Here is a 15678-nt window from a genome sequence, read left to right as displayed (position 1 = left end):
AAGTCTCAAAATGAAAAATTTGATTTATTCAAATATTTCTTTTAATATTATTGTTTTAAAATGTGATTTTGACAGTACTAATTTGTGTCAGGAGAAATTTTACTTTTGTTCAAATGTGACTTTCTGGTTGGAAAGTATCCTAGCATAAGACCAGCATTGCCTGGCTGCGAAGCCAACTGGTCACAAGCCTTGCCAGGAACTGAAAAAACTTTTAGCCCTTTGAGCATTGGTTTGATAGCATAGTGTTGCGGCTTTTTTGTCTTTTCCCCGACTGAGTTGCATACTCTTATTTAAATAGTTTTGCATTTGTTCTGAAAAATTTCCATATTTTTGTTCATATATATAAGCTCCCTTGTAAGAAGGCATATGAAATTCTTTTATCTTACTACCCCTTTCATGGAAATCTCATTTGGCCAGTTTTATTTGTGATTTTTCCTTTTCCCTTGATTATGTATAGAGATTTCTGTTAGACTTTTTAGTATTCTGTCTTGCTTGTGGTTTACAGTGTTCCTATTTGGAGCTTGAAGGCTTTGTATTTCTTTATCAAGGGAGGAAGCTTTTTGTAACTATATTTTCTTTACATTGTTATCAATTCCAAGAATTTTCCTGAAATAAGAGCTTTCACTGCTTCTTGTAAGATAACATCATGAGTAATCCTGAGTCATTTAATTTTACATATTCTAAAATATCTTTTCTATGATGGTCATACTGACATTTGGGTTTTCTGTCAACATAGTATTTAATACTGAGTCTAATGCTGTGTTTTTGCCGCTTTCCAGAGAACAATCTGAACCAAAAATATTCTGTTATATGAACGTTTTTGATCAAATATTTAAATGCTGGTATGTAAGATGATTATTGACTTTTCAGTTAAATAATGTAGTCTTCTGCAGAAATCGATTCCTTATATATTCACCAGCTGTATTTAAGAACTAGCGTTTGGCTAGCACTTTTCAGTATTTAAAATAGAAAAATCTCTCATGTGGTGTCTTTCCTTAGGAGATCTCCAACACTTCACAGTAACGTTAGCCTGTATTTATATTTGGGGAAATTGAGGCACAGCTGTAGAAACTTGTTCCAGGTCACTCAATGGCTGAAGCAGGCAGAAAAAGAGAAACCAAGCTGAAAAGGAGAAACCAAGCCATTAGTGCTGAATCTGTCGTCCTGGGCTGTCTTTAAGTAAATCTGTTCCACTTACAGGAACCTAATTTATATCACTAGGCTGTGAGAAGTGTGTGTGTCGTTCACGTGTATGTATCTAGATAGATAGCTGCACAGTCCCACACGTCTACATTACTTTGACTGCCAGACAATGAGCCAAAGTCTTGCTCAGCCCTCTCTTGAACACATTCCCATGAGTACCATGAACAGCCCCTTAAATAATCATGATCCATCTTGATTTTCCAGATAAGACAGGGAAAAGCACTGTTTCTTCAGACTGGTCCAAGCCAGTTGGTATAGAGAACCAAAGTCCCCAAGGTGTTTCCCTGGCTCCTAAGGGACCCCTAGGCTTCCAGCTGCCAGCTCTTTGTCATCAGCTGCATTCTGAACCTCTCTGGCAGTAGTACAACCAAGGAAAGAACATAAATCTTCCTCCTTGTGAATCAAACCCACTACTCTGTATAGTGAAGAAAAAACACTCCACCTCTGTCTGTAGCCTCTTGAATTTTACTTGCCCTCCTCTTGCATGTTTGTTGGACTCAGAGAAGGGCTCTGATGTGCTTCTCATAGTTTAACTGCTTCCTCAGAACCACCTGCAAGCATTTCCTTTAGAAAGCTATTTATGAATGGCAGTCTGGCCTTCCTCTGGTAACCGCTCCATCCATTTATTCCCCTATTTCTATTTCATTTTCTCATATTGATCTTTGAAGTAGCAATGTCTGGTTTTCCTATGGGGTTCCTGCAGTCCTGTGCAATTCTGGGCTTTGCACAGATAGCCTGCCCATGCTACACTGGAGCGATGGAAGCTGGAGAAGTTTGGGCACAATGGCTCTGAGAGGTGTATAGATTTTTCTGAAAGGACTGAAATTGTCAGCCACTACAGTCATGGCAACAATAATCTCACTGGTTTCTGGAAGATTCATAGTGAGAAGCCCTCTCAAGGATAGTGGGATTACTTTTAGGGTTGGATTAGCAATAGCAATTGGACAGCTAACACCACTCGTTTCCATATTCTGTTTTGATGTGTTAAAAGGTGTCTTTCAACTACAGTGGTTATACCACGTCCACCTCATCCACATAGCTCCATCTCCTTTGTAGGTTATTATCATTGATCCCAGCCTACAGCAAAGCTGAGAATGGAGACATTTCTGTACAAAATAGCTCTCAAGGTTGTAACCAAACCCTTAAAATTGCAAGACATGGCTGCTCAAAACTGGGAAGATAAGTACAAAAATACACCTCATTTTTCAGAACTAAACCATTGATTTTTGGATACTTGGGAGTGCTAATCTCAGGAAAGCTCAAACTCAGTAAAAGGTTTGACGTTTTTGAAAGGCCACACTCAGATGAGAGGCCAGTCCCTCCTTACTTTCCTCCCAGGACTGCAAAATTCCAACTTTCAGGCAATGCTTTGGAAAGGATTGGATCTGATCTGTAACTTTAATATGACATAAATGATTTAGATGAGATGGTCAGGCACCAGAGCATCCCCAGGTCCCAGTGAAATATTGAGATCACCACAGTGTGTGCCCATCAGGAGGAGAGGGGATTCCTGCTTGTCCATCTCTAGCCTGCAGAGAGCTCTGCTTCCCTCGAATCCTCTCCCTGTAGGCACTGGTCAAGTGCTCCCAACCTACCATTGCTGTGACACCGCACTGCCACAACTCGGGTTGCTCTCACTAGTCAAGCACTGCCTAATTTAGCAATCCAAAGGTTAAGTGTCTAGGCTAAGTTCATCATCTAGACTCCTCCATAGTGGTAGAGAAAGTTCAACACCTCCAGAATGTAATTCATCCCATCCAAAAATAGATGTCTAAGACAGGAAGAATGAATCACTCTCTGGGGGTTGGTGTGCCTCTCTGTTCACCGATGATAAAAGAAGTCTAGACAATTACCTTAACCTAGACATCCAGCTGCAAGACACCTTCAGCTGTGTGAGATCTAGCTATGCTTTCAGGTCCCTAAAGACAGATTTCAAAACCCCCATTGAAATGCGAAGCAGCTTTCCGATTTCCCTGCAGCTTTCAAGATGAAGTCACTTTTGACAACCAGACTTCTTCTGTCTCAGTGAGACACATATGGCAGTTTTACCATAACTGGATAGCTTTTTAATGAAAGGGTTTTCACCCTCAGTCTCACCTGGGAATTGTCCATGGGAAGTTGATGATGTTTTAAGGACTATTTCTTTCTATTACTTGCTGAATCATTGCCATCATTAAATATTGCTGCATAATTTCCTCACAAGGAGCCTGTTCCACGTAGATAATATTCAAACTGTGGTCCCCATTGGTTACTTTGATTGAATACATGCCACACAGCATGTCCTCCATGAGCAGGAGGACAACTCTTCAGCTGGTCGGTTGCGAAGCTCCCATTTGTGAGTTCATTTCTCATGGTCCAAAGTCCATCTCTCATCCTCACTTCCGATGTCATATTTGCCTCCCTGTGCGCTCATTTTTTTAAAGCATTTGGGGAAAGTCAGACAGGGAAAGTCAAGGGATAATTGCAGAAGGAAAGGGAAAAAGGAACAAGAGCATAAGGCAGAGAAGAGCATCCACTGAGCCCTGAGGAGGCTGCGGTGGAGGCAGCCGCGAGGAGGCACAGCCTCTCACACTGGACGAGCACAGAGCTGCCATTTCTGTTTGCCATTGCCTGTTTTAAAGATTCAATTGAACATGAAAACATAGTCTTGCAAGGTAAACATTGATATGGATTCACTATTATGGTTAACAAAAAACATGCCCTTTTTCATGATTTCTTCTGTCCCCCTCTTTGGGGAGCAGGCAATAAGTTGAGTCCCGAAAAGGATTTTTTTTTTTTTTTTTGGCATGAGTATGTGAATTTTCTAGTTGCCAGAAAAAATAATTTGCCCAGTGATGTTACAGGTGTCTCTTGGCCTCCCCTGCCAAGACATCTGCCCACTGCTGCCTGCGGGAGCCTGCTGTGCCATCCGAGCCGAAGCGATGGATGCCTTTCACTCTGGGAGATCCCTGCTTCAGCCCTCGCTGTGTCAGCTCTGAGCGCAGCCTGCCAAGATTCAAGCAAACATTCAAGAAAAGGTTGAGGTATTCACTGAGCTTGAACTATTGTACAAGAAATACCCTGAAGCAAAAACAGAGCTATGAGACACCATCACACGGAGTCGCTTCCCCCACCCCGGCAGGCACCATGCCGTACCAGACAAACTCCCCCAGATAGGATCCAGGCAGAGATGTTTGCTTAACACAGCAGCTCTTTGAAAAGGCAAATAAATGGACAGTGAAGCTACACAGACATGTCACTGTGCAGCGATTTCCGTTTAGCATTTATGTTTAGTGCCAGGAAAGCCTGACTCATGAATATGAAATCAGAAGGAAGGGAAGAAAGCAGTTGTTCATTATTAGAGCTTCGAATTGGGCATGTGCTGGAAATTAGCATTGAAAACCTCATAGGTTAAAAAGAAAGGGGCTGGCTTTGACAGTCCAGGAGGCTCCAAGACCCCAGCTTTGTGGCTGAGGGATGTGGTTAATGGAGCTTTGCCCCAGCAGCAGGCCCTGCCCGTGGGATGTTACTGCTGGAGAAGGATCCTGAAGCTCGGTGCTCCCCGTGGTGAGGCTCTTGCTCACACAGAGGTGGGGGAAGGCAGGTCATGAATATGCTTGGAAGTCCTCCAAATTTATATCAAGGCGATGGTGAGCAAAGGCAAGGCAGAAGAGCCATTTAATAATTGTCAGAAATAAGAGAAATAAATGAGAGCGACCTCCAAGGGAAAGGAGCAACCAGATGTCTTCTTCCAGCCATGTCGGTGGGACGTCCTTCTTCCTGCAGCTATTTCTCCCTGCAAAAAAACGAGCATGTTCTGCCTTATGGCCCTGGCACCAGGGCCCAGGGAAAGATTGGCCCCCTGCAGTCTGTGGGTCAGAAGTGCCTCAGAGCGGATGCTGTCACAGCAAGTATTGTTGATGGTGCCAGGAAGGAAGAAGCAGGTAGAGATGCTGCTGCGGGGTGGGGAGGGCTTGATTTCCATAGCAGCTCTTTGCACATAACCCTGGGAGCAGCTCAAGGCAGCAAGGAAGCATGCCATCCTCGCTATTGTCTTCGTCTGAAGCCGCCCAGCTGTGCTCCATAAGTACCAATCTATTTCCTTGCATCTTGGTAATTCCAGCGCCCTTAAAATATTACAAGAGCCAATCTACCAGCATGGGGCAGAGCAGCTCGCAGCACTGGCAAACCTTCAGCGGATGCTCCGGGTCCAGAGCACCAGAGATGCCATAACAGCAGCCACACGAGGGACGTGGGACCAGGCAGATCTGCCAGGGTGCTCCTCACCCACGTGTCCCTGTGTCACCTCCGTTGTCACCTCAGGTGACAACACCCGGTCACAGCTGTTTTGCAGACTCAAGCTTTCCCCAGGGCTGGCCTACGGGAAGCTGCCTGGCAGGGCTCTTCTCCACCCCCACGCCGGCTAGGACAGCTTCAGAGGGTGGTTAGCAAGCAAGGCGTGCTTGATGTGAATAATTAAAATGCCTGCTGTGCTTTTAAACAGTCCAGAGCCAGCCGTGGAGCCGCGTGTGTGAGTGATGGCTGTTGTCTTTGGAGGAGTCCTAAGGAAAGAGGAGGGAAGGGGACGGATACCCAGTGGGATGCTCCATCAGGAGGGAGGCAGGATGGTGCTGGCAGCTCCCACAGGGGTGTGGGTCATCCCTACTCAGACAGAGGGTGGGTGAACAGACATCTCGTGGTGCCAGACTCTCCCCACTGGTCCTGCTAGCAAAAAGAGGGGGGTGAAGGATGAGATGAGGTCCTGGAGGAACGCAGAGCCTTGCTAAGGAGCCTCTGGCTTTGCGTTTGAAATGCAGTTCTCTTGGAGATGGCCTCAGTGGGGAAAGCTTGCCAGGGGTGATGAGGAGGCAGAAGTCGAGGGAAGAAGGAGAGGCAGATTTCCTCCTCGCTGTCTGGCAACACCACCAAGAGGTTTAAGGTTTGAGAGGCAGCCAAGCTCAGCACCCACCCTGCCATCCTCTGGTTCATCTCTCCCATCCTGCAGCACTAGGACATGGGGCAGGGGATGGGGACAGCACGGCTGCTCTGGGGACATCGAGCTGCCCCTCAGCACGGGCAGCACAGGGACCCTCACCTGGGCATAGCCAGGGAGGACGTTGCCTTTTTGGAAGACGTCATTTTCCCGAGATATCAATTAGGCACCGAAATGAAAACAGTTTCTGCATGAACAATTAACAAAGAGCTTCCCACAGCCTCGCAGCAGCCGGGCTCTCTCCGTTCCTATGATGCTGTCGCTACCCCCAGCTGCCTCTGAGTTTTTATTACAATAGCACTGAAACCCACTGCCGAGGGGGCTTCATGCAGCAGGGAGAGATATCAAACGCCCTGTTAGTGTCAGTGCTGCTGGAGCGTGGAGCTGGGAAGCTGTAAATCATCTCTTCTTGTGAAAGAAATGGATTTCTAGGCAGGGGATGGAGGGAAAATGAAGCATTTCCCATGAGTTGGTTTCATATTGAATTAAACAATTGGTTGACCATATATATATATATTTGCCACAGAGAACCTGGGCAATTCTAATTTGGGGTCACTGTATAGTGATTTTTTTTTCCTCCATTTTTTTTCGTTCCAGCCAATGATCCAAAAAATCGGTTCTTTTCACAGCTTTGCCATAAATACCTCCAGGGCAAGCAAAAGCAGGATTTCAAGGAGAAGGAAGAAAAAAAGGCTGTTGGGGGTCCAGGGCATGGCAGGGTGGGTGAGAAGGGAGATGTGGATGCAGGTGCGATGCGAGGAACAGGAGCTGCCGGCTGTCCCTCGCCTGCGGTCCTTCTCCCCAGCTGAAGCTCAGCAAATGAGTCTGCCTCTCCCGCTATCGCAGAATGCTATCCGTCTAAAGATTTCCTTTAATTTAGAGCTGTGTAGAGTTTGAAAAGCCCTTCAAGTTCACTTGGGCTGATGAATTGGTAATTGAGTGTACCTGGATGTCGGTGCCGTCGGTGCCTCTCTCTGCATTTGTATCAGTCCGTGTTTGTTTTCCCGAGCTGTAAATCACTCGGAGCTTGGAGAGGCTTTTATCAAATCCTGCTAGGAGCCAGTTGCTTTCCCTTTCACAAACACATTGCTAATGCCACGTGGAACCCACTGGCTTTGCTGCTCATTTAAAAACAATGAGGATGTTATTAAATGGGGAAAAAAATTCCTTAGCAACAGGGGGAAGGAGGAGGAACAGAATTGCTCCCATCTCTTTGGAGCTTGCTCCTTCAGTCTAATATCTGTCCCATTGATCTCCTAATATGCTCTGCTTTGAAAACCTGATTTATTGCCCCGTGCTCTCTTATCTCCCTGCATGTCTCAGTCTGTTGGAGCACACGTTGTTCTCAGCTTCACTGCCAGCCAGGGCGAGTTGTCACCTCCTCGGCTGCCAACCATTGCCCTTCTCTCAGCAGGATCTGGCCCAGCCCATGGTGGGCACAGAGAGCCAAGCACCCAGATTAAGGGAATCAGCCGGGTTCTCCAGCGTAAGTTCTCCAGGTTCTCTATCTCCTTGGCGTCCACCACTCCAGGGGCTACTGGAGATACCCAGCCCTCTCCATGAGCTGTAGAGGAAGCAAAAACAAATAGCCTTAGGATGGTGTTTCTCGTGTAAATGCCCATTTAAAGGGCAGAGTGCTCAGTGGGGCCATTCCACCTGCCCAGGCTGGCCGAGGATGCTCCACATGTGGGACCGACTCAGCTCTTCAGGCTGTACTCGGTGGCTCTGTTCCCATCTCACCCATGCCCCTGGCTGGTACTCAGTCCACGTGCTAACGCTGACAGATTTGGCAAAAAGAAAATTTCGGAGGAAAGAAACAGCAGTCCTGATGTGCAGTCCTGGGAGCCACTCAAGTCCTTCACCCAGAGCAGGAGCTGAACAGCACCACGTGGCCGGCACAGCCCGTGAGCACAGCTTGTGTGCTGAATACAGATCATTTTCGATGGGCTGCCACGGTGCTGTTTGCTCAGGGGAAAAAATGGCAAGTTATTTCCATTAACAAACAAATGCGTGAACCTTGCAATGTGTGTGTGAACATTTCACGAGCCTAAAATGAGGTGGAGTTTGCCAAAGAGATTATTCATTATTAATTGTTCATTCAGTTCTAATTGCTTGGGTCTAGCTGTTGTTAGAGGGACTGTGTGACACCTTTGTAGTACATGGGTAAGGTCAGAGAAGTGTCAGTAGAAATGACTTCATGCTAAGTCAAACTTTTGCTGGGTGTGATGGGAACCTACCTGCTCAGCTTAGCAAGCAGAGTGGATGATGCTGCCCGAGCTCTTGCTGTCACTACGCAGCCCAGAGAGCTAATGGAGAGTGAGTTGTGCTTTATTAACTCCCACTTTCTTCGTAGAAGAAATAATTAAATTCACCTGCAGAATCCCCATCTGTCTTGCATAGTAGCGTGCAGCTTTCCTGCATCTTAGCTAACTAGATTAGAGATTACTCATGCCAGGATCACTGATGAGAAAGCACAAGCTAGAAGGGATCTGGCTTGACTTCCAGATCCCAGGTGGCATTTGCAGGACTTATGCTTAGGAAAAGCATCACTTCTTTTCTTTCCGACCTGACAAAATTTGCCCAAAAACCCAGAGGAACAAGCAACAGGGAATCCCACCATCTGTCTTTCTAACAGCGTTTTCCAAAATGGAGCTGCACTTTCAAGTCTCACCAGCTCTGCCTCTCCCTGTACAGAATACATCCCCACCTCAGACATGTGAGGTTGGTTGTTCTTACCGCCACAATATTCTCATCCGACACTCGCTCTCCTGGAAATCAATCCAGCGTTCGCCTACCTGCATTCAAATACCTGTCATTGTTCTTGTGCTATTGTCCTTCTCTCTCCAATTTAGAGATTATATTTCATAACTGACCTCCAACTACCTATTGCCTCTCTGTGACTCTTCTCACCCTTTGTCTACCTGATTGATTAGTCTATTATGTTTTCCACTCTCCAGATGACTTACGGATTGCCTGGTATCTGTCACGGGCTTGCTTTCCTTCTGTAATATTTATTCTTGGAGTTTTGCAATGCCCTCCGGCTGCCATTCTTTCTCCCCGTTCGCTGTCCTCTGCCTGCCTCTCTTGCAAATGTCTAGTTCAGAAAAAGGAGAAGAAATCTTTTGCAAAAATAAAATTAAAAAAAAAAAAAAATCCTACCTGCTGTGAGTTCACACGCATGCTGGTTAAAAAATATTGTCATGTGGGGCTCTTTATTTTCTCTGCATCATTTGGAGGTAATAAAAAGTCACCAAATAAGATGACGATCAGTAGTGCAGCTTGGAAGGTGGCTTTCTCCAGGAAAATTTTGACAAAGCAGGGAGCAATGCTGAGTTTAAAGATCTGGGTAGGTAGCAGGGCTCTGCCTTTGCTGAGGGAGAGGTCTGGGACTTGTCCCAGATCCATCCATCTCTCATCCACCTTGTCAGAGGTTGTCCAGCTCTGATAGCCTTCTAGGCTTGTCCCAGCTCTGTCCATCACTCTGACGTTTAATTAACTGCCCTGTTCGCCTGGATCTTATGCTGAATTCAAGCTGTCTTTCTGAAATACTTCCTAGGTCATGTCCAAATAATAAAAACAGGAGAAATAATAAAATGCTTGTCACTAATATTGCTCTTATTGTTATTATGTTGATGATAATAAAACAAGACGCTGAGTGTTGTGGAGATGAGGACTGTTATGGTCAGTGTCACTTCTTGCTGTGCTGGTTGTCTCGTGTCACAGGTGGGCAGGAGCTTGGCAGCAGCAGTGAGGACAGAGCCCTGGCCAGCCAGACAAACGAAACTAAAAGAGGAACAGAGAGGAGGCTAGAAGTGAGCAGTGAGGACAATAAAAGTACAATTAAGACTTAAAAATGTGATAATGAGACTGATCCCCATGTGAAAGGATGACTAAGCTTATTAAAATCTGTCTGTGCTGGATGGCTGGTGCTGCTGGTGGCTCCTCGCTTCTCCAGGAGCTCTGCCCCAGTACCTGCCAGTGCCATCTCCCTGTGCATCCCAGTGCTATCCATCCTGTCCCATCCCTTTCAGTCCCCATCTGCCATTTGTCCCATTCTTCTTACTTCAATCCCAGGTCTCCTTCCAACATTTCTTACAGTCCCTGCTCTGCCAGCGGGTGGATTTCTTTTCCCTTTGACTTCTGAGTTGAGCAGCTGATCTCACTGTGGTACCTCTCCTTGCTCCTCTTCCCATACTTGTCTGGTCCCTGTGTCTCTGCGACTGTAGCTGTGCTGTTCCTGGGACAGCTTCATGTAACCAGCACTTTTATACCCCTGATGAAGCTCCCTCTTACGTTTTCATTTCTTTCCTTGCAGTTCATGTGCTGGGTGTGGTGACCATCTTGCAGGACCCCAATGCTGTGCCCAGTGTGCCTCCAGCCCCGACAGACAACAGCTAGGAGACATTCATGACTTCAGCAGGAGCCAGTAGTGACGCCCGGGCACGAAGGTAAGGGGCAACCTTTCCAATTGCATCTCCAGAGGGAGAAAAATGGGCTGGTGGGAGGCATTTGGGCATGGGAGAGAGAGGTGGGGGTTGTACAGACAGGGCATGTCCCCCTGGGAAGGGCTCAAGTGCCTGGAAATCCCCCCCAGGAGCCAAGCAAAAAGGGGACCCTCGTGGCATTCGTTTCCCAGAGGAAGGAGCTGGTGCAGACGGGCAGCAATCCAGGGCTGTGCTGCTCACATTGCTTCTCACAGCCCTAATGAACTTGAATGGATGAGCTGTGGCTGCTGCACTCCTGAAAGAGAAGTGGCAGTGGAAGTTATCGTGGTTATGCATATATGTGTACATTTATATAAATATAACACTATTTTTTTCAAGCTTAAACTCACATTCTCCAGTTAAGATTTGAGCAATATGGCATTTTTTCCCCCTAGATGAGAAGTGCAGTGTGTACCTCCACCCAAACTTGTACAAAATTGTGTTTTACAAAGCAGGAAAAGAACATCAGGTTCACATTAGTGCTGTTATTTATTTTTCTAAGCCCAGAGTTTGCCATGTGTTTCCTGTTGAAATGACTATCTGTGCTGGGCACTGAGAAATTTTCTCCCTCTTTCTCATCTCTACCTTGACATTATGAAAAGGGTTTTCATCAATCCGTCGAAAGAAAGAGATAACTTTTGTATAAAAGTGCACAGTCGACAGGGTTGAGGTTTTTTGGATAGTGTATAATTTTTTTTTTGCACTGTTATTATTTAAAATATGCTTTTTAAGAGGACAAAAGGGAATAGTTTAATGGAAACAAATTTCTACAGCAAAATGTGCAGCTGGATAAAAAAAGATTATTTCTGTTATTGCTTGGGTAGACAGGTGAATTTGGAATTTGAGTACAAAAGGTGTTAAAAAGTGTGCTTAAACTTCTCTTCAGTGTGCTGTTGAGATTGAAAAGAATAATTTCAGGAGAAAAACTTTTCTCCGAGCCTCCATTTCCAGCGTTGTCAAGTCTATAGCAGCTGCCTTTTCCCACAGCTATTATCATGTTTTCACCTTTTCTTCTTCTACCTCATTTGTCCTTTTTTGAAGAAAAGGTAGTGCCAGCCAAAAGCTTGCGGGTCTAAAGGCTCGAGCCAGCGTGGAGGGGAGGAAGGGTTGTGCAGGAGGTGCATGGGCACCTCCAAGGGCCAGATGGGCTGGCGAGGATGCAGTCGCTGCTGGGAGGGCGAGACAGATGAACAGGCAGGCCTGGGGACAGTCATCTGAAAGCACCTGCAAGTCTACAGCTCCTAAGACCTGCTTTCAACAATATCTTTTAGCCAATTAGGAGCCCAAGCATCGCCAAAGATAAGCAGAGCTTAGGTGCTCGGGTCCCTCCGGGCAGCCACAAAAATCCCAGCGATGCAGACAGACAGACAGCAGCGTGCGTCCTGCTGGAGCCAGACCCAGAGTCAGGCGACGAATTACAAATATGAGTGCCAAAACAGCAGGCTTGGGACACAAAGGATAAAAGACAGTTGTGTTATTTGAGCTGATAAGCCCCGTTTGCATCAAAGGCTCCTGCAGGGTTTTCACAATTGAGTGTTATACCATCCAGCTCTGAGCTACCAAAGATGTAAAATGGGACTTGCAGAGAAAGCCTCATGCCTGCCACAGTGCAGCAGAATAAGAGTTTGTTTTGAAAACTGTTGGGCTGAATAATTTGGGATTGGTCTCCGTGGACGCGGTGAGATATTGCTCCTGCAGAGCAGTGATTGCAGCTACTGGTCTCAGCTCCCTGCCTCCTTCCTTCTTTCTTCTCCCAGTCTCTGCAAGGGCTTGGTCAAATGCTGCCAAGCCAGCACGAGCGATGTTCCCCCCCTTCTTGGCAGTTATTTTCCCTTGTCTTCCTTTCTCAGAAGACTTTTCACAAACAAGAGGCTATTTTCAAGGGCTGCAAGCATTTGTCTCAATGTACAAGAGCTAGAGAGATAATTTACTTTATTGGCCCAAATGAAAGGAGTCAATGCAGGTAGCCTGTGCAGTATTGTCCAGAGGGTCAGAGGGATAGAGACGAGAGCTTCTTGCAGAAGCAGACAAATAGGTGTTGCTGTTTTGTTTGCCTTTGTTCTGCTGCATGTCGGTAGGCTCCCTTTCAAACAGCCAACACTGAGATCCTCAGCACGCAAACATCACTGGTCTAGCTGCAGAGGCAGAAGAGCAGCAGGACCTGTAGGAAAGCGGAGTACCTTTGGTGAGAAGAAGCAGGCAGGCCCGGAGGTGGCCATGCTCATGCCACTGGGCTGCTCATTTGGGGAGCAGGTGCCCAGGAGGGGTCCAGAGACGGGGCCAGCCTGTGCCTGACACGGGCAGCTGGTGGCACCCGATGGCACGGACCCTTCTCCAGGCGGCTTCACGCAACGAGCAGATGACTGAAAACCATCTTCTGGGCAATCCACTTCATTCATCAATTAAATTGTTTGCTGTGAACAGTTTGGCCCCATCCAGCTCCAGGATTTCAGCCTTGTAATTTTGCTGGCAGGGGACGCCAGCGCCATGTCCGCGAAATCTGCCTGCCAACTGCTTCCCCTGCTAAGCGTTTTCTAGGCTAACGATCCCGAAAATCTTGCCAGCAGCCCCAGCTCTGTCCCTTTCAGGGCAAGCCGCTCATTTAAACGTGAGCACCTCTAAATGACTCCATCTGCTAAGTGACGTTAGGAAAGAAAAGATTATAGCAGGAGTTATCGCCGCGTCCTCGGGTCGTAACCCTGCTATAAAATGGGCTGGAGGAACAAGGGGACCGTGAGGAGCCGGCAGAGGCTCAGAACCACCTGGGTGACTGTCAGCTTGATTTATTTTCTTGCTCATTAGATAAATTAGAAAACTGGCAAAAGAAAGCGTTGTCCTCTCCCAGCTGCTTGGGAACCTGCCACGTGGCTCAAGGCGCCAGGCGTGGGGACATGCGGCTCCTTCCCAGCTCCTCGTCCCCGCTCACCGTGCCCCAGGGGTGCTGGGCAGCAGGGCAAGGACATGGCCAGGGCCTTGGGCTGACAGTGCCACAGCTTTCCTTGGGGGTCCTCTCATCCTAACCCAGCTCAGTGACCCCTCTGACAAACCACGGGCAATCACCTGGGTTTTGCTTTTCTACAACAGTGCTGATTTTTGATTTATTTTTTTTTTATTGGTGGAAACAGTGGTGACAATATTGCTTTTGAGTAACAGCTTTGACCTCAGAACCGTTCATTACCTTCACAATTCAGACACAGTAAAGCAAAATACCCCAGGCTGGGGATGTGTCGCCAGCCAGGACCTGCTGCGATGCCTTCAGAGATGCCATCAATGTTTTGGTCCTCGGTATTTGGGCAAGTTGTGATCCATCTGCCTCCAGCAGCCGCTGCTCTTGCTTATCAACTGGACCAAATTTTGTGCACCAGAAGGATGGAGCTGAACAGTCAAATTGCTTATAATCCATGGGTAAAATTCGGTAGCCGGGAGGTCAGACTGCAGTCACGGTGCCGCCTAACCTAAAAACTCAATGAAAGCTTCAGCCTGCATAACCACACGTTAAATTCGGATCATTTATGCCATCCACGCTGCAGACAAAGCATGCTTAGCTGCTTCCGATGCACTTCTGTAGTATGAAATGAGGCCGCTGATGTACACTCGGTATTTACACAGAGGAAGAGCTTCCAGCCAGGATGAGCTATTGCAGACTGCAACACATTTCTCAGCCAACGTGGAGGAATCCCCGCTGCCAGCAGAGGCTGCAGGTGGGGCAGAAACAGGGCAGAGGTGTCGGGGATGGGGGGACAGGGGCATGGCACCGGGGTCCCCTGCTTCCCACCCTGCTTCTCCTGCCCATGGGACTTATGTATGGGGCTCTAATCACCCTGTGATGAGGCAAGGATTGGGAAGCCTGTGTCCCGTGAGATGTGCAAGTGCTGTGAGGTGGTGTGGGGTGGAGGAGATGGGGCTAATTCCTTCCTGAGACTCACCAGGAATCGGCTTATGGCCCGAAGCTCCGATTACTCTTATCTGAGCCTCTGTGAGGGTAACCACACATACATCCTAAAATTACCCGGATTTTTTGCAAAATCCGGGGGCTGGCCTGGACTCACCTGACCCTGAGGAGCAGGGGGAAGAGGTCTGAAGCCCCACATGTGCCAGATGGGCAGCATCTCGCTCTGCTGCCCGGCCCCACCTGCCCACCCCGAGGGAGCCTTGTACCGAGCAGCACCATCAGCCCCTTCCCAGCACCAGGCAGACTCTCCTTCTGGGATGCTGGCAGCTAACATGCCTCTGGAACCATCGGTGAGGGACAAACACTGCCAAATACAACACCAAGGGAGATGTTGGACTGGTGGGATTAAACCGTGACGCCCACCTGCCGCCCTCCCCATCTCCCACCCCACCTGGGAAATTAAAGCGGGGAAGTAAAAGCCCTTCTACCCCCTCCTGCTGTGCCTCTCAGCCACTGACATTAACACTGGAAAGCCTGACATTAGCTCTGAATGGATTTTAATAACCCCCTTGTGAGCCTGAATTACCCACACAGCGTGAAGTCCTGCATGTCCTTGGAGGCTTGGCCAGGAGCAGTGCATCGGGGTTGGTATCAGTGCTCCAGGCTGGGGACACAGGGCTGGGACCACCCGAGGGGCTGAATTTACTTCTGCCAGTGCTGCCTGGAGAGCCACTGCTCAGCCACCCGCTGCCTGCAGTTTTCTGGCCACCAGCAGGTCTGCAAGGGGACTGGGACTGCTGGGCCAGCCCGTGGTGACATCTCCATTGCCCCTCCATGGGATGCTTTCTCCTGGGGGACAGAACCTGGGCTGTCGTGGGGAAATGGGATGCCGTGCGTGAGGGCAGTCCCAACCCCTTCCAGAATGTGGCACAAAATTTGTGCCTTGGGTGCGCTGTGGGTTTGATGAGAAATGAGATCATGCCTGGCCCAGCTGAGACTCCGGACAAGCGCATGGAAATCTGGCAAGAAGATTAAAAGGTGTCCCCAGGCAGAAGAGGGTATTTGTTGCTTTATTTGTGGCCGAGATGCATGTGGTGTGGGAGTCACAGGGCTGCTGACCTCCCCAG

General features: G+C 47.9%; 1 protein-coding gene across 7 annotated transcripts in view; it reads left to right on the top strand.

Moving 5' to 3' along the window:
• The window catches only part of ELFN1 (extracellular leucine rich repeat and fibronectin type III domain containing 1), a 97771-nt gene that overhangs the window by 44247 nt on the left and 37846 nt on the right, over nucleotides 1-15678 (top strand). For 6 of the 7 annotated variants that reach the window (XR_014698375.1, XM_084537422.1, XM_084537421.1 and 3 more), the window contains one exon: nucleotides 10491-10623. The gene's annotated coding sequence lies outside the window, so the exon portion shown is untranslated. Of the gene's footprint in view, nucleotides 1-10490; nucleotides 10624-12737; nucleotides 12845-15678 lie in introns of those variants that run through there. The other variant, XR_014698376.1, reaches the window with a different exon arrangement.

This window comes from Aythya ferina (assembly GCF_964211825.1).
Source record: "Aythya ferina genome assembly, chromosome: 15".
In the NCBI taxonomy this organism is placed as follows: domain Eukaryota; kingdom Metazoa; phylum Chordata; class Aves; order Anseriformes; family Anatidae; genus Aythya; species Aythya ferina.
This window is presented reverse-complemented; position numbering and strand designations above follow the sequence as displayed.